At 58.2% G+C, this 23,359-nt stretch overlaps 1 protein-coding gene across 3 annotated transcripts in view; it reads right to left on the bottom strand.

Moving 5' to 3' along the window:
• SEMA4D (semaphorin 4D) overlaps window positions 1-22,496 on the bottom strand; it is an 85,624-nt gene extending 63,128 nt beyond the window's left edge. Inside the window, exon 1 of one of the 3 annotated variants that reach the window (XM_047829867.1) lies at window positions 22,417-22,496. The gene's annotated coding sequence lies outside the window, so the exon portion shown is untranslated. Of the gene's footprint in view, window positions 1-6,208; window positions 6,346-13,416; window positions 13,434-22,416 lie in introns of those variants that run through there. The other 2 variants (XM_047829870.1, XM_047829868.1) reach the window with 2 other exon arrangements.
• Between the last annotated feature and the right edge of the window lie 863 nt (window positions 22,497-23,359).

The following is a 23,359-nucleotide window of genomic DNA, read 5'->3' as shown; positions in this document are numbered from 1 at the left end:
ATCAACAAGAAAGTTTAGCAAAGTCACAGGACACGAGGTCCCCAATGTGAAATGAGCCCTGCATCTGCGTGCTCCACGATGATAGTAAACTGCTAAGCTGAACTTAACCGCCATTAGAACGCTATGCTCTGTAAAAGATCCAGTTACAAGAATTAAAAGACAAACACAGAGAAAGCACCTGCAAGTCGTGTATCCGATAAAGAACTTGTATTCGGAACACGTGACAAACTCTCAGCACTCGACAGGAAGAAAACAAACGATCCAGTTAAAACGTGAGCGAAAGACCCCAGACAGACACTGGGTCGGCGTGGATGTACAAATGGCAAAGGAGCACGTGGGAAGATGGCCAACGTCATCAGCCATGGGGACGTGCCAATGAAAGCCACAATGAGACACACCGTCCACACGCGGGGATGGCCGAAAAGGCAATAAGTAGCGACACCAAGTGCAGGTGAGGATGTGGAGCTACTGAATGGTTGCTGGGTCTGCAGACTGAACAACTATGCCGTCGTGCCGTAAGATGCTGCAACCACTCCAGGAGACGTTCTGGTGCTTTCTGATAGAGTAACACACGTGCTTACCCTATGATCTAGTAATTCTACTCCTGGGCATTCATCCCAAGGAAACAAAGCTGTGCCTTCAGGGAACCCACAAGTGTTCAAGCATGCGATGGAATGCTATAGTGAAACAGATGCACTGTCCCTCACGCAGCACGATGCTGAGTGGAAGGGGCCAGCGCGGAAGGCAACCCACCACACGGCTCCACGTATTAGCTGTTCCTGAAAGGTTAACTCAGGGACCGAGAAGATCAGGTATAGTGGGTAGTTATGGGTGAACACAAAGGGAGAGAACAGGATAGGTTGGGGGCGGGGGGAGGTATGGAACTGTTCTGTGTCCAACCATGGTGGTGGTCACACAGGTCTATACATGCTCTAACGCTCATAATAGAACTGTACCCCTCGGGGTGCCTGGGGGGCTCAGTCGGTTGAGCCTCCGACTTCGGCTCAGATCACGATCTCGCAGGTCGTGGGTTCGAGCCCCCGTGTCGGGCTCTGTGCTGACAGCTCGGAGCCTGGAGCCTGTTTCAGATTCTGCCTCCCCCTCTCTGTCCCTCCCCTGCTTGCTCTCTAGCTCTCTCAAAATAAATAAAAATTTAAAATAAAAATTTAAAAAAAGCCACCCAACAGGGGTGCCTGGGTGGCGCAGTCGGTTAAGCGTCCGACTTCGGCTCAGGTCACGATCTCGCGGTCCGTGAGTTCGAGCCCCGCGTCAGGCTCTGGGCTGACAGCTCAGAGCCTGGAGCCTGTTTCCGATTCTGTGTCTCCCTCTCTCTCTGACCCTCCCCCGTTCATGCTCTGTCTCTCTCTGTCTCAAAAATACATAAACGTTAAAATTTTTTTTTTTTTAATTTAAAAACGACACACACGCCTTAGTCACAAACGCGTTACTGCTGAAAACCGTTAACCGTCATCCGAGCTTTTGGTGAGTTGCAGGCACGGACCACGGATCACCGTGACACATATCATGATAAGGAAAGGGCGGGAGATACCGTGGGACGCAGGCTTGCCACAGACCTTCAGTCTGTAAAAAACGCGGTTATCGGCAAAGCACGCGAAAATAAAGTGCAATAAAAGGAGGTGTGCCTGTGTGCACGTGGGATTGTGATGTTTTCAGAAACGCTTTCGTTTCTTAGCCTGACACAGAAGGACGAATACTTTGTAATTCCATCTGTTCGAGGTCCCCTGAGGGTCAAGCTCACAGAGACGGAGACATGGTGGGCGCCAGGGGCCGGGGAAGGGCTGGGGACTTATTATGTAATGCGGACAGAGTTTCAGGAAGATGAGAAAGTTCTGGGGACAGATGGTGGCGGTGGTTTCACAACAACGTGAACGTCCTTAATGTCACCAAACTGTACCCTTGAAGATGGTTAGAGGGGCGTCTGGGTGACTCAGTCCGTTAAGTGTCCGACTTTGGCTCTGGCCGTGATCTCACGGCTCTTGAGTTTGAGCCTCGTGGTGGGCTTTCTGCTTTCAGCCCAGAGCTTCAGAAACTCTCTCCCCGTCCCTCGTTCCCTGCCATCTCTCTCTCTCCCTCTCAATAAATAACTAAAACTAAAAAAAAATGGCTACAATGGCAGGTTTACAAACTGTACTTGCATAAAAATAAAACAATACAGCGAGTCATAAAAGCAAGCAGGAAGAGACTTGAAGGCAGCTCTCGCTGGAGACGCATCGCTGTTCTGTCCAGCCGGCAGGCTCCCTTACGCACGGGACGGGGTCTGCTCACACGGTCACCAGGACCAAAGCAGAGACCGGTGGTCACTCTGTCCAATCCTCTGGATTTTCAAAGACTCACTCTTTGCTCCCTACAGGAGGCAACCAAAACCTAAGTAAAACACATCCGAGGTCTGACGAACCAGCCTGCACTTTCAGCCACGACTGGGCGGACCAGAACACGGAACCTCATGCAGACACACACGGCCACAGAGACTCCGGGCAAATCAGTCCGTGACAGATGGTCGGACCCTCTGCGTCCTCTCCTCCTGGGGCTCTCCCCAGGGGAGGGGGCAGAGAAAGCAGGTGGGTGGTGCCCCCACCGCAGCAGGTCCGGACCCCCAGCAGCCTCACCGTGTGGTGTGGCCCACACTCCAGATTTGGAAAACCTGCAGCCACTTTGTAGACCCCCGGGCGCCAGCCTCTGGGCGTGAGCCCTCCTGTCGCCCCACTGGCTGCCGAGAAACTTAGCCCCAAAGATGGGCAAATGCGAACTGCAGCATACGGACCCCTGGTACCAAGAACCAGCGACGGATAAACACAGTATGACTCATGCATCCAGCTCTGTGTGGTGCAAGCCTTCTGCAGGAATCAACCTCCCCTTAAACTCTGCGTTGGTGCCCGAGTCAAGAAATCGCGTCCTTTTAATCCAAATAAGAACATCACAAACATTGTGCTGGACACACACTGATCCGAACGTCTCCAAGTTCTTCATTTCCAGGAATACCACCCCCCCCACCCGCCCCTGCGTACACAGAGAGGGCCCAGCAAATAATCTCTGTAAACTGCATCTGGTTCCCTCCTTTCCGGGGGGGCGAGGCCGCTCTCCCCGAGACCTCCCCGCAGAACCCCAGCTTCAGAGCACGTGGACCAGCTCACCCACCGTCAGCCCCTCCAGGTTTTACCTTGCCCAGAACATCCTGGACGAGACTGGGGCAGAAAGCATGGGAACCAGCAGGCACACGTCCGCACAGACGTGTGTCCCTCAAAGAGGAGCAAGACTCAGGAGGCGTTTTCACTTAATTTGCCCCGTTCCTCCTGCTGAACCTTTCCCGGTGAAATTTGGGGGCTGATGTCAGGTCTCAGGTCTGTCCCGGTGTGCCCCCAGGGGTGCCGGCTGTGGAGCCCCGGATGCCCCGCCAGACCACCCTGGAAAACTCCAGAAGGCACTCCTGAGAGGAGTAGCCAGGGCGTTAGACCCTGGGGGCAGGCCTGGAGCTGCCGTCTCGCTCAGGCACCTGCTGTCACCATCGGCCCCTGTCCCCCAGCGCCGGGGCCGGCACATTCTAATCAGCCCCCCGCAGCGGGCAGGGGCAGGTTCAGGTGCCCACGGGGCGGCCCACCAGCCCTGCAGAAGGACCAGGGTCCGCGCCCGTGGACCCCAGAGCAGCCACAAACAGGTACACCCCGGCCGCCGGGAAACAGGGAGAGCAGAGGCTTCGCGGGACGCGTCCGAGGCCGGGGCACGCGGCACCCACACGGTGACCTCGCAGACCCAGGAGTGAGGGGGGCCTGTGGACCTGGGTGTCGGGGGACCCTCCTCTCTGAGCCTCGCCCGTGGGGGAGCCGAGCCACACGCCGAGCGCCGGGCCCCGACACCTGTGCCCGCCGCACTGCCTGCCCCGCTGAGCCCCTCCAGGCTCCGGGACCGGCCTCCTCCCTCTGCCATCCACTCTCTCACTTGCTCCCCTCCAACACCAGACCTGACGGAAGAGAGGGAGAAATCACCTCCTTTACCATTCTGGGGGGGCCCGGAGCACCGCTCCCTGCTTTCCTCCACTTCCCCGCCAGGCGGGGTCAGTTCCAAACCCACAAAAATGGCCAGCCGTGCCCGCCCCAGGACACCACACTGCTTGTCTTCTGTTTGACCCTGATTATTTATCATCAAATTAGCAGGCTGGTCAAGAGGCCGGATAAGAGGGGGCCAGGAGGACAGGAGGCCAGCCTCCGAAGCTCACGAGGGGTGGGGACAGAACGGCAAGACCTCAACCTGAACAAAGGTTTTTCACAGAAAAAGAAAGTACCAGAAGGCACAGCACCAAAGCCTCCAGCTAGTACACACCCCGCCCGCGTCCAAGCAGGGAGTGAGGCGTGTTCTCGAGGATTGCCCGAGTCCACATGGGGAGTGAGGCCTTTGGTTAGTACACGCCTCCCCGTGTCCATGTGGGGAGTGCGGCGCGTTCTGGAGGGAGGTGGACAGGAATCATCCCCGGAGGCTCACGGGGAGGCCCTCAGCGCCAGCCCGAATAAGCTCAGGCCCAGGGAGGCCCCGGGTCAGTGAGCGCGGGCTCGGCCTGCTCCCAACACCCACAGACTAGAAATGTCACCTTCTTCCACGCCAGGGCTGGCTGCTCCCCTGGCGTCTGGGGATGAGCCCTGGGTTGCACCCACTCAGGTAGGTCATCCCGGTGAGCACCCCGAGCAAGCTCACTCACCATACCTGTGGCCTGCCACGGGGTTGAGGCACTTGGGGATACTGATTGGCGCAGTGGCTAATTTTATGTGTCAGTTTGGCTGGACCACGGTGCCCGATACTTGGTCAAGCAATTCCAAGGGCTTCTGGGAAGGGATGTTTGGATTGGAGTTAACATTTAAATCAGGACGCTTTGAGTAAAGCAGATCACCCTCAAGAATGTGAGTGGGCCTTGTCCAATCAGTTGAAGGTCTTAGCAGAAAAAAGAGTCCTTCCCCCCTCCCCCTACACACACACACACACACACACACACACACACACACACACACACACACGAAGAGAGGGATTCTGCCTCCAGGCATCCAGGGTCTCCACCTGCTGGCCTGCCCAGCAGATTTCAGACTTGCCAGCCTCCCTGATCACGTAAGCCTCTCCCTAAAAACACATTTCTCTCTGCTTCTTTCTCTCTCTCTACACACACACACACACACACACACACACACACACTCTCACACACACACCGTCAGTTCCTTTTCTCTAAAGAACCCTGACTGACTGATATAATGGGACACAGCCCTCCAGATGCCACCCAGCCTGAGCCACCCCACTCCCAAGTAGAACCTCACCCCTGTGAGCACCCGGCGCCCCATGAACGGTTCCAGGAACAGCCGCGTGTGTGGACCACAGGGGACTCACAACCCAGCGTGTGGGCGCACGGCTGTCCCCCAGAAAGACATGCTGCATCACGTACAATGTCGAGATCAATTCTCTATCCCTCCAGACAAGCGAGAGGCACGGAGGCAAGTGGGCAATGAGTTTTATCATGGGGCTAAAATATAATTGAGACGGACGAAAACAAGTTCCACGAGCCTCCTATCAGGCAGACACCCCTCAACCTGTGAAGGCCTCTTCCAACGCAGTCAAGATGTGCTGCGCCCTAATTTCCAGGAGCACACACGTGCCCGCACACACATATGCCCACACGTATGCACACACACGCGCACACAGCCAACGACAAACACCAACTCCTTTCTCTGGGCCCCACCATCCACGGGGCCCAGCCCGCACAGCCAAGGCTGACCGTAGCCTGCCGGAGAGCACTGGACATGAGGGGCTCTGTACCCTCGGGACACCCCACCCCGATGGGCCACAGGAAGCAGGCAATGGCCCTGCTGGTCTCCAATCTGGACTCATCTGTGTTTGTTAAACAACTTCCAGGTGAACGGCCTTCAAACAGGCTTTGCTTCTGGGGCGCCTGGGTGGTTCAGTCGGTCAAGCAAGTGTCTGACTTCCGCTCAGGTCATGATCTCCCAGTCTGTGGGCTCGAACCCCATATCAGGCTCTGTGCTGACAGCTCAGAGCCTGGAGCCTGCTTCGGATTCTGTGTCTCCCTCTCTCTCTGCCCCTCCCCCCCCACTTGAGTTTTTCCCCTCTCTCCCTCTCTCAAAAATAAATAAACATTAAAAAAAAAAACAGGCTTTGCTTGCTTTCCCAGAAGACTCTTCCCTAGGACAACACTCACCGAGGTACACGAAGAAAAGTGGTCAAGGATGTGGCAGACTGGGAAACTCCCAAATCTCCACCATGGGGGAGGGACGCCAAGCGCAGGGCCCTCACGGCGCCACGCACGGCTTCCCGGCAGGTCTCCGAGCACGCTTGTCTACACCACAGCGCCGCGCCCTCCAGGGTGTGACCACACCTTCAGGAAACCGCCATGTTGTATGAACGCACGTGTACACACACACACGTGTGTGACAGGGAAGACACACGTGTGTGACGGGCCAGAACTCTGAAACGCAGCTGTCAACGGCACACACCCTGGGCCCGAGGAGGCGCGGTCTTGCTTCGTTTTCCAGAGAAGAAAAATGTCATTAAAATAAAGGAAAAGTTAGTCAGCATATCTGACTTCCTGTTCACACCAAAAATTCAACAAGTGTTTCTGCAGAAACGCCACTTAACAGAAAAGGCCCCACCGGCAGAGATAAAACTCGCATCAAAAGACAAGAGGCCCTTTCCTGTTTCCCCTCTGAGTCAATGAAACAACGACTTTCCACGGCGCTCTCGCTGGTAGAACCCCCCCCCCCCCCTCCGCCCCCCGGGTGCAGAAAGCAGCCGCGGTTTCCATTTTCCTGCTGATAAAGCCCCGCAGAAATACATCCTGGAGAAAGTGAAGGGCGGCCAGCCCGGGGCCACCAGCCCCACGACCGTCTCCCTGGCCTTCTGGTGGGCGACGGAAGGTCGCCAAGAGCACCCACCCAGAGCCCGTGGATGCGGGTCTTTGCACGGGAAATTAGGTCAAGATCAGGGAGTTACGATGAGAGCATCCTGGGTCATCGGGGTGGTCACCGAATCTACTGACAAGTGTCCTGACGGGAGACACGCAGGGGACAGACACAGGGGAGGTGGCCGGCTGAGGACGGAGACACAGGCTGTGGGCCATGCGAAGGGACGTCTGGAGCCTCCGGAAGCTGGAAGAGGCAGGGAGGACCCTCCCCTAGGTCCCCAGAGGCAGCGTGGCCCTGCCCCCACCTTGATTTGGATTTCTGGCCTCAGAACTGGGGGTGGGGGAGCATTCATTTCTGTCCTCTAAGCCTCCACGTTGGTGACGCCTTGCTACGGTGGCCCCGGGACCACGCGTGTGTGCACGTGATTCCAGGAGGCGTGGGCACGGTTCCCTCACTGCCGGTTCACCAGAGCCGGGGAGCGTGCGGGATGAACCCACAGTATCGCGTTCCCGGCACCTGTCAGGGCCACGCTCCACTCCTCCCGGGGCACCGCACCCCCCGGCCGCCGCCCTCTCCCAGGAGCCCGTGCCTCCGCCACTCCGCGGCACGACCGAGGACCCCCGACCCTGAAACCCGCGTGGGCTCGCGGCTCCGTGGGCCACAGCAGGGACATCCGTCCGGGCTCCCACGTGTGAGGCCCCTGCTGGGAGATCCGCCCGCCGAGGGCTGCGGTCCGTGCCGGCTGGTCCCCTCGTGTGTCAGGCAGGCCCCGGCAGGGAGGGCGCGGAGGCCAGGACGGCGCGCCACGCTGTCCCCCACGGCGTGGCCTTCAGGCCACGGCAGCCACAGGGCCGCGGGCCCCTCGTGTGGCATCTCAGTGCTCCAGGCTCTGAGCGGGCACGAGGCCACAGACCCGCAGGGAGGACGGAGACCGCGGGCCCGCACCGGCAGCGACGGCGGAGGTACAACCGCAGCTCTCGTCCCCACGCAGCGCCCTGCGGCTTCTGCGCGAGTCCCCACTCACACCCGCCGGCCACACTGTAACGGCCACCCAGCGGACGCGGAAACGGGGACACACACAAGCAACGGGACAGAGCCAGGGGGCAGGGCGACACGCGGGGGTGTGCGTTGCAGAGGCCACAAGGAGCAAAGCCCAAGGGCGTTCTGGGCACCGCACGGCAGGGCTCCTTTTGGAGCAAAGCCAGGCTGTGTGCGTGTTACCGTAAAGCGTGCAAACCTCTCCCCGCGGAGGGAGGTGGAGAGAGAGGGAAGCAGGGCAGTCGGATGGTTCTGCGGCTGCCCCTCTCTGTTGGTGTGACCTTCCCTTGCATTTCAAGTCAAGCCAGGAAGCGGGGACAGGCCGCCACCAAGCTGGGCAGGGGACGCACCACAAGGCGGCGTGGGTGGCCGCGGGCAGGGGTGGCTGGAGGGCGGGGGCCCCTGCTGGGGGAACGAGCTCTCCTGCTGTCCGTGGGCGGCTGCTGCTTCTCGCTGCCCCACAGCAGGATGGCCAGGAGGAGGTCACTCTGAGGGCGAAGACGACGACCCAGGCCACGGCCACGTTTCCCTCCAAGACCGATCCCCCTTCGTCTCCGAGCACACAGGCGTCTGCACCTTCCAGGGGCAAAGACCATTTACCAGCGTCGCCCCAGCTCCTGTCTCCGGGGAGCCCCCGCCACGCAAAGTCCATCAGCTTCCGGCAAAGCCCCTTCCAGAGGCAGCTCTGGACGAACGAGCCAGGCCGCTGCCCCTCCTGCTGGCCCGGGGTCCGGGGAGCCCGACAGCTGCTGTGTTTGGAAAACAGCTTCCTGTCTGGTTTAGCATCTGCAACCTAGTGAGTGCTAGCAAAGGCCTGCAAACAGCCGTGGCCCGAATCTCTGCAGGAGCCTCCCGCTCACCCGGGACGAGGCGCACGGGGTGCCGGCGGCTTCCTCTCTGGCCGAGAGGAGGGACAGCATTAGCTCTGGCGACAAGGGGACGAGGGCGGAGCTGGCTATTCCTTCCGCACAAAGAGGTGTGCTCATCGGACATGGAGCTCTTTTCTGCTCCCGGCAGGCCCGCGCCTGGCTCGGGGCTTGTCACGGGGCCCGTGCAGGTGACGGAGACCTGCCTCTCCCCAGAGGCCACTCTCCAGGACCTCAGCACTCAGAATCGATTTTAAAAATCACATTCCCACCACCTCCTGGGGTTGCTGTGGAAACCAAGCCCGTCCCCGTGTGGTCTTGTCCACAGAGCCAGGGGACCGTGGGCCCCACACAGGAGGCCCGAGGGAACCGGGAGCAGTCGCGGGATCCCACATTTGAAACCCAAGCCTCTCCCTCGGGTTTCAGAGGCCTGCCGGGAGTCTGGTTCTGCCTGCTCAGCTCCGGGACCCAGCCGTGACCCAGTTTCCCAGCCCTGTGGCTCCCGAGCGTGCAGCTCCACGGTGGCCAGTGGTCCCAACCCACGCCTGGCCACAGACACAGACAGACCAACGATAATGAGAAATACGTAGATTACGTCATGCCAGCGTGTTAACCGTCCACGCAGTCGCACCCCGAGTCGGACACCAGGGGGGCGTCTTCAATCCGGGGGGTGGGCAGAAGCAGCTTCTAAAGAAGATGCGACCGAGCAAACATCAGAGGTATTGTCTGCAGTGAAGGGCGAGTGCTCTGTCGAGGAAAACTTTGGTTCTGGTGGCGGCTGTACACACGTGTGTGTTGTGTGCATCCGTGTTGTGTGTGCACGTGTGTGCGTGTCAGGTATGCACATGTGCACATGTACTGTGTGCATGGGTGTGCTGTGCGTGCACACCTGTGCACTGGTCACAGTATAAAATGCACGTCTTACCCGTGAGTCACCGTCAGGGTCTGAATGCAGCCAGGCTTCCTGACTGCCGTGAAGTTTTAATGCTCTTTTTTTTTTTTAAACTTTTTTTTGCATGTTTATTTTTGAGAGAGAGAGAGAAAGAGAGTGTGAGTCGGGGAGGGGCAGAGAGAGAGGGAGACACAGAATCGGAAGCAGGCTCCAGGCTCTGAGCCGTCAGCCCAGAGACCGACGCGGGGCTCGAACTCACGGACCGCGAGATCGTGACCTGCGCCGAAGTCGGACGCTCAACCGACTGAGCCACCCAGGCGCCCCTTAATGTTCTAACAGAAAATGTTTTTGAAAATACTACAGATACTGCAACCTCTCCAAAGCTCCTTTTCAAACATGACACCGAGTGCCACATGCCTCCCACTTCCAAGTTTGCCAAGAAGAGATCTTTCACGGTCACCGCACGCTCCCGCTCGGGAGCCGGCCCTCACCCACCAGCCGATGTGGCCGCTCGGCTTCCCACAGTATGTTCGCCACTTAAGAGTTCGACAAACAGTAAAACACCCACCTGCTCTTTCAGCGAGGCAGGTATGACGAGCCTACGAGAATAGCGCTGGGCTCTCGGGACTGGTGTGTGTGTGTGTGTGTGTGTGTGTGTGTGTGTGTAACACGCTCAAGAGAAATGGGAGACAGGTGACACACACCAAGGGCAACACAGGAGGACGTCGAGACCCACCTTGTGGCCACAGCTCCACGGAATGACAACAGTGCAAGGCCCCTTCTTGGCAAACTTGGAAACGGGAGGCGCGGGGAACTCAGTGTCATGTTGAAAACCAAGCTTTAGAGAGGTCGAGGCGCATTTATGATATTTTCAAAAGCACAGGCCATGACTTCCAGGGTGAACCACAGACCCTCACTGCATCTACGGCCCTGGAACGGGCGGGTCGTACCATGTGACGTGTTTGCTGATCTCCCATCCCGTGGCCACGTTCCACACTGTGATTTCTGGAGACTCGCTGGTTTCGCTGTAACTGCTCATCTCTGACCCTCCCTCGGTGGCTTCTGCTTTTACAAACACTGGCAAATGCCCTCTCCAATAAATGCCTCAGACGCTGTGTGCAGAAAGCACACGTCCCTGCAGGCTTCAAGTCCCAGTCCCTGGGCCTGCATCGGGGGTTCGCCACCTCCTGGCTGAGTGACCCCGTGAAAACTTTCTCCTTCTCTCTGTTCTCCAGGGCCTCACCTATAAAAAAGGGGAGTCCTGTGGCCAGGATTCCGCGAGATGGGGACAGAATGCATCCGGCACATCGCTCACAATGTGGTTCTCACGGAAACAGCCATAACGCCTCCCGTAACGGCCTCCCGTGCCCATCCCCGCCTTTCCAATGCATCAGTCAGGGGCGCCAGATGCACCCCTCCACTTGGGCCTGATGGCACCAATCCCTGCTCTGACGCCTGCAACCTAACTGTATGAGTCCACCTACGTGATGTTCCGGAAAAGTCTACGGGCACAGGAAATGGATCTGCAGGGGGTCAGGGGCGGGGGGAGAAAGATCTGACTCCAGAGGGCACGAGGAAGTCTGCGGAAGGAGATTTTCCACATCCTGATTCGGTGGCGGTTACATGACTGTGCATCAGAACTCACACGACAGGACGCGGCAAGGGGTGAATTCTGCTCCAGACAAATTACACGTCAGGAAATCTGACTTAAAAACACAAACCAGCACCCAGCAGCACAGGCCTCGGCACCCACTCCTGTGGCCTCCAGGGTCTGGCACGTCCTGAACACACTCCTCACCCGAGGCCCCAGCCCAACGCCCCCCCCCCCCCCCCGCCCCCCAAGGCCACTTCTGCTGGCGCTCTCCAGACAGAACCCGTGTGCAGAGAGAGGGCCCCGTGTCCCGCTCGGCTCTCTCAGCTCTGCCTTCTCCCACTCTGGGACACCTGCTGGACCACCGGGAACTATAGACGAATCCCTCCTCCTTAAGGTGCTCAACTCCGGCCGCGTGTCAGAATGACCCGAGCAGCTGGGCAAAACCACTGGCCCGTGCCCTCCCTCCCATCGGGACTCGGATGTGACTGGGTGGGTGCGGGGCCCGGCACCGGAAGTCTCCGGGCTCAAACCGGACAGGGAGCCTCATGCAGATTCTACAGACATTCGAAGGATAATAAAGGAATACTGTGGGCAACTCGACTCCAACAAATTTGACAGCTTGCAGGAAATGGACAGACTCCTTGAAACACACAAATCACCAGGACTCACCTACAGAAAATGTCATCAGCCCTAGGTCAGGAAACCAAATTCATACCTGAAAAGAGAACCCCAGGTGGCTTTGCTAGTAAATCCTATCAAACATTGAAGGAAGAAACAACACTGCCCCATGCAAGCTCTTTGTTAAAAAAATAAATAGGGGCATCTGGGTGGCTCAGTCAGCTAAGCGTCCGACTTCTGCTCAGGTCATGATCTCGCGGTCCATGAGTTCGAGCCCCACCTCGGGCTCTGTGCTGACAGATCGGAGCCTGGAGCCTGCTTCCGATTCTGTGTCTCCCTCTCTCTCTCTCCACTCCTCCCCTGCTCATGCTCTCCCTTTCTCTCTCAAAACTGGATAAACATTCAAATAAATAAATAAATAATAAAGGGGCACCTGCGTGGCTCAGTCGGTTAAGCATCCGACTTCGGCTCAGGTCGCAATCTCGCAGTTCGTGAGTTCGAGTGCCACGTCAGGCTCTGTGCTGACAGCTTGGAGCCTGGAACCTGCTTCGGATTCTGTCTTCCTCTCTGTCCCTCCCCCGCTCTCTCTCTCTCTCTCAGAATAAATAAATAAACTTAAATAAATAAATAAATGAAAAAGGAATTCTTCCTAAATCATTGTGTAGGTTCAACATTACCCTAATACTGAAACCAGACAGGTATTACAAAAAAAGAACACGATACTGATACCTCATGAGTATAGTTAAAAACGTCCTTAATAAAATTGTAGCAAACTGAATCCAGCAATATATAAAAAAGATAATACATCATGACCATCTGGAGTTTGTAACAGGAAGGCATGGTTGTTTAACATGCAAAAATTAATCAACATAATTCACCATAATTATGGAAAAAAAAAAGAAAACCCACACAGTCATCTCCAAGATACAGAAAAAGCATATGACAAAATTCAACATCCATTTACGATAGAAACTCAGCAAATGAGAAACCTTCTTCACCCTCATAAAAGGCGTCTACATAAAATCTTCACCTAACATCATATTTCACGAAAAAGGCGTTAAGTTCTTTCTTCCCATAATTGGGAACTGGGAACAACATCCACTTCCGTCACTGCTGCGAAACATTATACTGAAAACCCCAGACAACAGAATAAAAAGAGAAAAACAAAAAGCATTCCAACTGGAAAGAAAGAGGCAAAACGGTGCCTCTTCGTAACCGTCAGGATTATCTACGTGCATAATCTTAAGGGGCTCCGTGAAAAGCTACTCAAGTAAACTTAGAAAGGTCACAGGACAAACAATATAAAAATATCAACTATATTTCCATACACTCGCAAGAAACTGGAAAATAAAACCTTAAGAAATCCATTCATAATAGCATTCAACATGGACTACTTATGAACAAATCTGATAAAACACGTATAAAACCCGCACCTGGGCCACGGCAGGTCACTAGAGACACGAGGGGAGGTGCGCACAGACAGAAGGGCGGCCATACCTGCCGGCTGGGAGACTCGGTCCTGTTAAGATGTCAATCTCCTCCAACTCGCTCTAAGGAGTTCAGGCAATCACCTAAAAATCCAAGCACGCGTTTTTACAGAAGTTGACAAGCTGATTTTAAATTCACATGGAAATGCAAAGGGTCTAGAAGAAGACAAAACCATCCTGGAAACAAAGCCCAGTTGGGAGACTACCCAACTTCAGGACTTTTTATAAGGCAGCAATCATAAAGACACAGCGGCTGGGGGCTGATGAGGAATAAGCCATAATGGGCCAGAATCAAGGCCAGAAACAAAACGACTCGGATAAACTCAGTCACCTCCCAACATGCCAAGAGAACACCACGACAAGGGCCGTTTCTTCCAAAGAGCTGGAGCAGCCAGTTATCCAACGTGGAAAGCAGCGAACCCCAATCCTCAGCCCTTTCCAATTAAACACTAACTCACAATGGATGAGACCCAAACGCAGGAGATAAAACCATAATGTTTTCAGAAGACAACCCAGGAGAAAAATCTTCCTGACCACGCCTTTGGCAAAGATTTCGTCAACAGGACACAAATTACTACAAACAACAGATAAAATTGGATTTAATCAGAACTGAAAACATGTGCCCTTCGAAAGAGTTCATGAATAAAAAAAAAAGTGAGGTGCCTCGGGGGCTCAGTCGGTTAAGCATCCGACTTCGGCTCAGGTCACGATCTCACGGTCCGTGGGTTCAAGCCACACGTGGGGCTCTGTGCTGACAGCTCAGAGCCTGGAGCCTGCTTCGGATTCTGTGTCTCCCTCTCTCGCTGCCCCTCTCCTGCTCATGCTCTGTCTCTCTCAAAAATAGATAAACATTTTTAAAAACTTAAAAAAAAAAAGGCAAGCTAAAGGCAGGGAAAATATCTGCAATACAAATAAAATACCTGAATCCAGAGTATGTAAACAACTCTCAGAATATAAGAACACAACCCCACTCAAAAGCGGGCAGGAGTTTTGCGCAGGTACTTAAATGAATATTCACGGCTAGCTAGTAAACGCAGGTAAAGCTGTTCCACCAAAATCTTAAGCATACAGCACACAACACACCAGAAGAGCGAAGATTAAAGATGGTGACAGCCAGCGTCGGCAGGGCTGGGAAACCGTCCCTTGGCACGTCAGCGCGGGGATGTGAAATGACACGTCTGCCTGTTCCTCAGACGGTTAAACAGATGCTGCACCCGTGCGGAGCTGCCCAGGAGGAAGAAAGCACACGTCAGCAGCAAGACGTGCACACGCACACAAGCATTGCGTATCGGTTTTTGCTACAGAGTACACATGGTGTTAACATTTACCACTTTATGTTTTTAATTATTTTTTTTTAATGTGCATTTATTTTTGAGAGAAAGAGAGACGGAGCGTGAGCGGGGGAGGGGCAGAGAGAGAGGGAGACACGGAATCCGAAGCGGGCTCCAGGCTCCGAGCCGTCAGCACAGAGCCCGACGCGGGGCTCAAACTCACGAATGGCGAGATCATGACCTGAGCCAAAGTCAGACGCTCAACCGACTGAGCCCCCCCAGGCGCCCCGACATTCACCATTTCAAAGTGTACGATTCAGTGACACTGAGTACCTTCACAGCGCCCAGGAAGCATCACCACTGTCTTCACCCCAGAAGGAACCGCACACGCCTTATACAGTTTCCCCGTCCCCCCCCCCCCCCCCCGAGCCACAGGCAACTGCTGCTGTTCTGTCTCCGGGGACCTGCCCGCTCCAGACATCACAGGGTCACCCTACATTTCACGCCTCGAGGAATCGCCACACTGCTTTCCAGAGTAGCTGCGCCATTTCCCGTTCCCCCCAGCAAGCCCCGGGGGTTGTAAGGTCTCCACACGCTCCCCAACCTTCGTTATTTTCCTCTCTGGGTAAAAGCCCTTCTGGTGGGTGGGGGGTGGTGTCTCATCGCGGCTTTGCTTTGCACTTCCCTAGTGGCGGATGACGGTGAACACCCTTCCACGCGCTTCCCGTCATTTCTGGATCTTCTCTGGAGACACGGGTGCTCCTGTTTCACGGGCTCCCTCTCCTTGTGCGTCGGCTGCAGCCCAGGGCACTTTTACTCACCATAACCCCAGACCGGAAGCCATCCAAACATCCAGCAACAGGTGGACAAATCAACAAACCCCGGGACACCCCACAATCCCACAGAACTCGGCAACAAACAGACGTGAAGGTCTCCCGTGCCCAACACGTACGAACCTCCCAGACACCGCGCTGAGCGAAGGCAGCTACACACAGAACGTGTAACCCGTGCCCCCGTCTTGGTACCCTTCAAGAAACAAATCTCACGGGCCACCATCTAACCTCCGCGGACGAGTGACTGCCTGGGTTGAGTGCAAAGGGAAAGAGGGAATGTGGGGAGCGCTCACGGGCCGAACGGTCTCGGTCGCCCCCACGCGACCCCGTGGCTGGGCGCTCGTGTGAGTGCCTGCGTGGGCGTGGCAGGTCTGACGGCGGGGGGTGGGGGGTGGGAAGCGAGGACAGCGACCCAGAGCCTGTGTCACCATCGCGGCACAGGTGCTTAGCTGTGCCCAGCTCTCACTCTCTCACCCGCGCACTGAAAACGAGCACCGGTTCCCATATGGAAACCACGCCTCACTAAAGCTGGGAAGGAGACGCTGGCCTGGGGGGCGCGCACCTGTCTCGGCCGTCCCGTCCACCCCAGCGCTCGCCCGGGGACAGGCCCTGCCTCAGCGCGGCGGCTTTTCCACCACGAGGCCAGTCCGAGCCCCTGGGCCGCCTGGGAAACACAGAGTTGCGGACTGGTGGTCCGGGGTGCACCTGATGTGCTCCGGGGACACGCCCTCAGACACCTGTTCTCACCCAGCTCAGGTGACCTGGGATTAAGTCGCCGGCGGCTGCGCCCACCCGTACGAATGCCAGGTTACGCCCGGAAGGATGTTCACAGTCTGCCTGCGGCCACACCGCCACCCCGAGACCTGACCCCTCTCCCTTGTCCTGCCCCGCACAGTTGGAGGGCAGCCCACGCTGCCCGAGAGCCTGGGAGGCGGCCTTCCAGGGAACCCGTGCGCACCTGCCCTGCTCACAGATGAGGCGTCACCAGCCCCCACGGCAGCCTCTGGCACCCCGGGCCCAAACAGAGGCACGCTGCACACCTCGGGCCACACCACGGACTTGCAGGGGCCCAGCTGCCCTGGCAGGGAGACTCCCAGGGCCCCGGCCACCTCCTTGGCCCCCCTGGAGGGCCCCATCCACACTGCCTTCATGGCCATCCCTCCCTCTGGGACAGAGACCTGAATGTCACCCTGGCCACCCCCCTCTCGTCCCCCATTATCAGGCCCCGCAAGACCAGCTGGCAGACAGGGGCCAGGTCCCCTCCTGCCTCGTGAACCCCCCACCCCCAGACAGCCATCAGTCAGGTCACCCGTGACCTCCAGGTTGCCACCGTCAGTCCTGAGTCCCTGTGCCCCGGGCCCCTCGAGCTAGACAGCCTCCCTCCCGCCTCGCCCTCCATCCCATGAGGTCCATGAGTCTCCTGCCCACGTATCTCTGCCCCCGCGCTCACTCACGGTTCATGCCTGTGCCCTGGCCGCCCGCCCAGCAGGCTCGTCACCTCCACCTGCAGGGCACGCGCTCACAGCGCCACCCGTGGGGCCTGCTGCCCCCCCCCCCCGGAGCCCCACAACTGCTCCCCTCCGGTCGCCTGAACCTAGAATCTCGGGGTCACCCGGACCCCGACCCCTCCGTTGTTCCAAGCACCCTTCAGCACCGATCCCTTCCTTCCCTTGTTGGCTTCCCCCACCCCCCACCTGACCGCAAGCTCCAAGTGGCAGGAGCCCTGTGTCTCGCTCTCTCCCTGCAATTAATTGGTGCTCAATAAACACCTGCCGGGGGACGCGCTCCGTAAGCGGACGGATGTGCAAGCGGACCGATCCAAAGGACAGAAGGGGTCAGGCCTCGTCCAGAGCGACAGCGGCAGCTCCCAGCCCCACAGACACCACCTTGGGCGCAGAGCGGCACCCCCCACCCCCGCTGCCATGCACCCCCTCGGCCCCAGAGAACACTGGCAAATAAACAGCACTCTGGAACACGCGGTGGGAACATGGCGGGGGGGTGGGGGCAGCACCGGCCTTACAGATGGCAGGCCCCGGGACCAGCGGCCTTCTGTGCACAATCAAAACACATGCCCGTCAGAGCCAAACGCCGCCCCAATTGCCAGATCAAAGCAAACTCTGTTCTGGCTGTTAAAGCCACTGGAATTTCTCTACTAGGAAAATAGGGAAAAGAAAACAACTTTAGAATGCCAGGCAATTTGTACTTTTTACTTTGCAGGCTTTCCACTCTTGATGCTGTTTTGTTAGCATAGACGGAAGTTATTTAACATGCCCTCTACTAAATGAAAAGAAAAAAACAAGCCACCACCAAACACGAGTGGAACTGTCCACAGTGGCCGGGCATCCACCAGCCGTGGACACCTGCTGGTAAAGGCTCTCGACTCTCTTTGATTTTGTTTCTGGGCCACGGAGGGGAACAATCTTCTCCACCTGAACCAGGACTGGGCCTGGCCTGAGCCGAGGTCCTTCTTCCCCCGGGCCCAGGGCCCGGCACCCGGCACCCGGCACCCAGGACCTAGCACTCAGTACCCAGCACCCACGACTCAGGACCCAGCCAGCACTCAGCACCCAGGACCACACAGACTAACCTCTGCTGAGCTCTGGCATTGCCGGGTGGTCTGCTGGTGTTTAGGATTCAGGGTTTGGGTCTTGTCTCCCCTATTGCCGAGGGCAAGGCATTGAGGTCTGTCTTTTCATGGCCCACCCAGCACACATTCAGGGGCTGCTGACCACTGACTCAGGAGTGTCTCACGTAAGCCACACCACCTATTACGTTGTGGAGGAACGTGGATTGCAACAAATCACATCCCATTTTTTAAAAATTTAGATTTAGAAATTGAGAACATTTACAAGAGGCTATATTATACTACCTAATGGAGACGCCCTTCTTAAAAATTAACTCCTAAACTGCAAAAATAATTCCTTTATAGGAGAAATGAACCGCACGGAAGTATATAGAAGGGAAGAGTGCAGGCCCCCCTTCCTCCGCCGGCCCCTCCCTCAAAACTCACACACACTTCCTCCTCCGACACACACACGTGCACACGCACACACACACATATGCACGATGTACTCATGCACACACACATGCGCACACGACACGCACAAGTCCACACACACGCACACGCCCGCCCCCACCCCTGGCCCCAGGGCCTGGAGCACTGCTGTCCGTAGCCCTCGCTCCATAATTATCTGTTCCACAAACGCCGTGTCCTCTTCCAGATAATTCTCGGCAGCTACGCACTCGAAAACCGGCTCCTTCTATACGTTCTATGCTAAGAAGCAGTGTTCTTACTTCACATGTGGGCACTTCTTTTGAAGTAAACCCCTGAGCTATTTCATGAAGGGAAGAACCCTTCGGCGTCTCTCCGAGAGGGGACTTATAGTTCTTAGATTACCATTAACTTTTTATCACTGAGAATTCTGAAAATAAACGGAAGTGGACACAACAGAACGGCAAACCGTAAGGCACCCTCCCCAGACCCAACAACCATCCACCCACAGACAAGGGGGCCCCTCAACGCCCACTCACTCCCCCCGCCATGCTAATGGAAGCCGACCCCAAGCACCTTCTCTTCCCCCCCCCCCACCCCCCGCCCCACGCACACTCCTGAGCCCAGTGCTAACAGGTGAAGGTCATCTCAGCATAAAACCACAGCACTGTTATTAAGGAACATGATCATTCTTTAAAACTCATTCACTCAAAAAACATCAACTGTCTCATAAACACCGTAACTCTTGAAAGGAACGATTCTTGAGTCAAATGCTGGTCTGACCACCCGCAATCCCAGGATGCTGCTTAGAAGTAACCGGGCAGAGGCAGTCTGTGCCTTCGTGGGCAGCATCTGAGACTTTTCCACCAGATCCGGGACCCCAGCCCAGTGGAGGCGTACCCAGGCACCCAGGACAGCCCCGGGCCGCTGCAATGCCCAGGGGCTGTGACAGGGCAGCGGAGAGCCGGCCGGGTCACAGCACCGCCAGCAAAATCGTCTGTGCGCTCAGAGAGGGCCGGGCAAGCTGGAAAGTGAGCCATCAAAGACCTGGGATGGGCCAATTCGCTCAGCCCCAAATCACCTTAATCGTGGGGCCGACAAACACCACCCCAGCTCCAGGCAGGGTCCGCTCACGCGCCCTTTCGAATCAGCAGGTATTTCCTCCTAGTAAATCCTGGCTTCCCCGAGTCAGCCCCTTGAAAGCCAGTGGCCTGGAAATGGCCGTGAGCTGTGCCCAGTCTCAGGTGCCAAGGAGCCTGCCTGACTGGCCCTGCTCTCGGGCGACGCCCCGAGATGTCCCCAGACGGCCACGGCCCGGTGGTGCGGGAGAACTGTGGCAGCTGTACCCGCCCAGCCTGGGGCAGACCCAAGACGGGACCTCCCTCCGGGGCCCCATCATTTCTGCTCGGTCATTTTCCTTCTTACCTTCCATTCTCCCTTCCGCCACAGTGACAGGTCCAGAGAGAAATCACTGCCCCCCACCCCCCGCCACCCTCAGGACTGCAAAGCCTGCCTTTCTCCCAGCGCCGGCCCTCGACCATCGGCCGACAGCAAATTAACCTGCACGTTTTGCGTGGCCAGCCTCCCTGCGCAGCCACCCTGCATGCCTGGCCAGTGAACGGCCCACCGCGGCTGCTCCCCGAGGAGCCTGGGGGCGCAGGGGCTCTAGGAGCCGCCGCCTCCTACCTGACCTCCGGGAGTTCTTTCAACCAGGCAAAGTCTTAGCACGAAAAGGAAAGTCACTGTAAATTATGAACCATCAGGAAGTGAATTCACTGCCACAACAGCAGGGGCCTACCCCAGCTGGCAGTGGGGATGCCCGGGGACGGGGTCCCAGCTGCCAACCTGGGAGCTCTGCCCCAGACTCACCACACAGGACACAGCGTCTAGGGAAGGCCCTGCAGCCACCCCGCAGCCCTGCCCGTCCCTCCCCCACGACCAGAAACGGGGCCCAGAGGGAGGGGCCGGAGGCCTGGGCCCGTCCACACTGGGTGTGGGAGAGGTGGACTCTCTCCAGAAGCACAGAGGGCTCTCGGTCTTTGCAATGCATTATTGATTTTGCTGTATGCTCTGGCACCAGAGACGGCCATTAGTGTGCACTCCCAAGACCGGCCTAGACAGCCCTGCCTGGTGCGGGGAAGGCCGTCGAGATGCAATCTGCCTCAGATAACCCTCGCGGTGGGGATCACAAGAGAACGATGTCATTAAGGTCATCTTCCCGCCTCCCAGGAGCCACTGGACAGCTGTGTGGTGTGGTGCTGCACCCCACACCCCAGCCCGAGCGAGCACGCCACCTGCCAGGGCCCTGAGCAGGGAACTGGGCTCCATGGTGCTGTCTCAAAGGCAGACGAATAGATGACAAAGGCCATAAGGGGGCCTGGGCACCCCCACCGGCACCCAGCTCATGGTCCTTCCACACCGTGCAAGGGAGGGACCCAGCAGAGCTACCTCTCAGCGTCGCTGATTAGTTCCATCCCCTCATTCGATTCATCTGCAGGTGCAGACAAACTTCAGTCTGAAGTGAAGGTCAGGGTCCCAGGCGGCCAGCCCCTGCCCACAGAAACAGCCCCGTGTGTCCCCCCACCGTCCCCTCATTCGTGGGGTTTCATCCCTGGGAACGCATGGTGCCGAAGACACTCGGAGCGGGCCGGCTTTATACTTCTTTATTTTTGCAGACGATGTGCACAGACACCAACCGTTCAAGTGACAATCGGGGCATTATCTCCACCAGAATCCTGGCCCCGGCGCTGGCTGAGGCAGCCTGTTTCTGGGACACAGTCAACGTTCCCAAATAACGGTGCCCAGGCAGCCAGCAGGCTGGCCCCAGGCCTGGGGCAGATAGGAGGTGACAGGCCACGATGTCACTTCACCCCCTGCAAAGGAAACTTCCTCTCGGTGACGCCTGGTGGATCTGAATAGACTCAGAACAGGAGGGCCAGCTGCTTGGCCACACGCCCCAGGTCCGGCCTGGCCTGCAGGGGCCTGGCCACCCACTGGCCTGGACATGCTCAAGGTAAGGGGAGATTTTTAAAACAAAAGCAGAGCAGCTCTGGATGGCAAAGGGCTGGAAAGCAGGGCCTGGCCCTTGACAACAGGCCTTGTTTCCAGGGCACTGCCCACCTACAGACTGACATGCACCTCCCCCCCCAACACACACACATACACACACACACACACACACACACACACACTAAATCCAGCAAATGAACAGAACGACCACCACCCAAGTCTCCTGTCCATGCGTGCATTGGCAAAACCCCAGTGGATTCAGCTCCCTGCAGCTCACCAGGCGGCTGCAACAGGTGCAGCCCCAGCTAAGGCTGGGGAGTCTCCTTGGCTGTTCTAGAATCACACTGCCAAAACCCTGAAGGAAGGCGAGGCCTGCAGCACTCACACCGCCAGGGCCCTGACCTGCCCCACCTGTCTGAGTGCGCGCCTCCGGTCGGCTCACGGGGGACGCGGCCCCCGGACCGAAATAGAAGCCCGCGGAGGCCGGGCCAGGCCGAAGTGGCCGGAGCCGGCGGGGGCCCGGGGGCCAGGGGCGCGGCGGGCCTGGTCCGCGCGCCGCCCCCGCTGCCAGCCAGGGTCGGCTGCGCGCCCTGCGCCCCCCGGGGCCACCTGCGCGCCGGGCCCGGAGGGTGCCGGGGAGGGGAGGGGCCCTGAAGGTCCCGGGAGGGGTCCGGGGGTCCCGGGGTCCCGGGCTGGGACTCTGGGAAGGTCCGACGAGGGAGACTCCGGGAGGGTCCGGGGGTCCGGGGAGGAGTCAGGGGGCTCCGGAGCGGGGACTCCGGGAGGGTCTGGCGAGGTGGGGGGGGGCTCCGGGGGGGCCACCGGGGACCCGCAGTCTCCGGGAGGGCCCGTCGCCCCCGCGCACCTGCCGGGCCCGCGCGCTCCCGCCGCCCGCCGGCCCTTACCTGGCGTGGCGCGTCCCGGCGGAGCCCGGCCCGGCGAGCGCGGACGCAGGAATGGCGGCGGCGGCGGCGGCGGCGGTGGCGGTGGCGGCGGCGGGGCGGGGGCTGCCGGCGGCTCGGGCCGGGCTCGGAGGGGCAGCGAGGCCGGCGACTCGGGGATGCTGCGGCGCGCGAGGGCGCGGAGGCCGGCGCGGGAGGGAGGGCGCGGGGCCGCGCGCAGGCCCCTCCCCCGCTCCCCGCCCCCCCTTCCCGCCGCCGCCTCCTCCCCGCCCGACTCCCGTCCGACTCCTCCTCCCCCACGTCTCGTTCCCTCCCCTCTGCCCTCCCCTTTCTTCACCTTCCTCCACTCCTCCTCTCCCTCCTCCCACCTCTCCTCTTCCCTCCCTCCTCCTCCGCCCGCGGGGCCCCGGAGGCCGGCCCCGGCTCCGGCTCCGGCCAGGCCTCTGCAGGGTGCGGCACCAGTTCTGACCCAGTGCCGGGTTACCCTCCACCTCCCCACCTGTTAATGGACCAGCTTGCCCCTTCTGGGAGCCTGGCCCGACCCCACCCTTTCCAGGCCCCCCAGACCCCCGAGGTTTCCTGCACCCCCGGGGGCCCTCTTGTGGCTCTGCTGGGAACCTGGCGTGCACAGATGTGTGGACAAGCTATGTGGGCCCCCAGGCGGGTGTGGTTGTTCCTTTGCTTCTTAGTAAATCTATGGGCAAGAAGGTTCCAAACAGGTCACCCCGCATTTCCCCAGGGTGAGGTGGGCAGTCACCTTCTCCAATCTAGGTTTTTCCACAGCCCTTCTGTGCCCCGTGCCCCGTTTGCCAAGCGTCCACTGTCTTGTGCGCCGATTGGCAAAGAGTTCCCCAGTGTGGCCCCTGGTGACACGTTTGTACTAATGCAGGGGTGTGGTTCCCTGGGCACCCTCAGAAGGCTGCTCCCTTCTGCCCTGGAGGGAGAC

The sequence above is a fragment of the Prionailurus viverrinus genome, chromosome D4, assembly GCF_022837055.1.
Source record: "Prionailurus viverrinus isolate Anna chromosome D4, UM_Priviv_1.0, whole genome shotgun sequence".
NCBI classification, from domain to species: domain Eukaryota; kingdom Metazoa; phylum Chordata; class Mammalia; order Carnivora; family Felidae; genus Prionailurus; species Prionailurus viverrinus.
The sequence above is the reverse complement of the archived record's forward strand: the minus strand, read 5'-3'. Positions and strand labels throughout refer to the sequence as shown.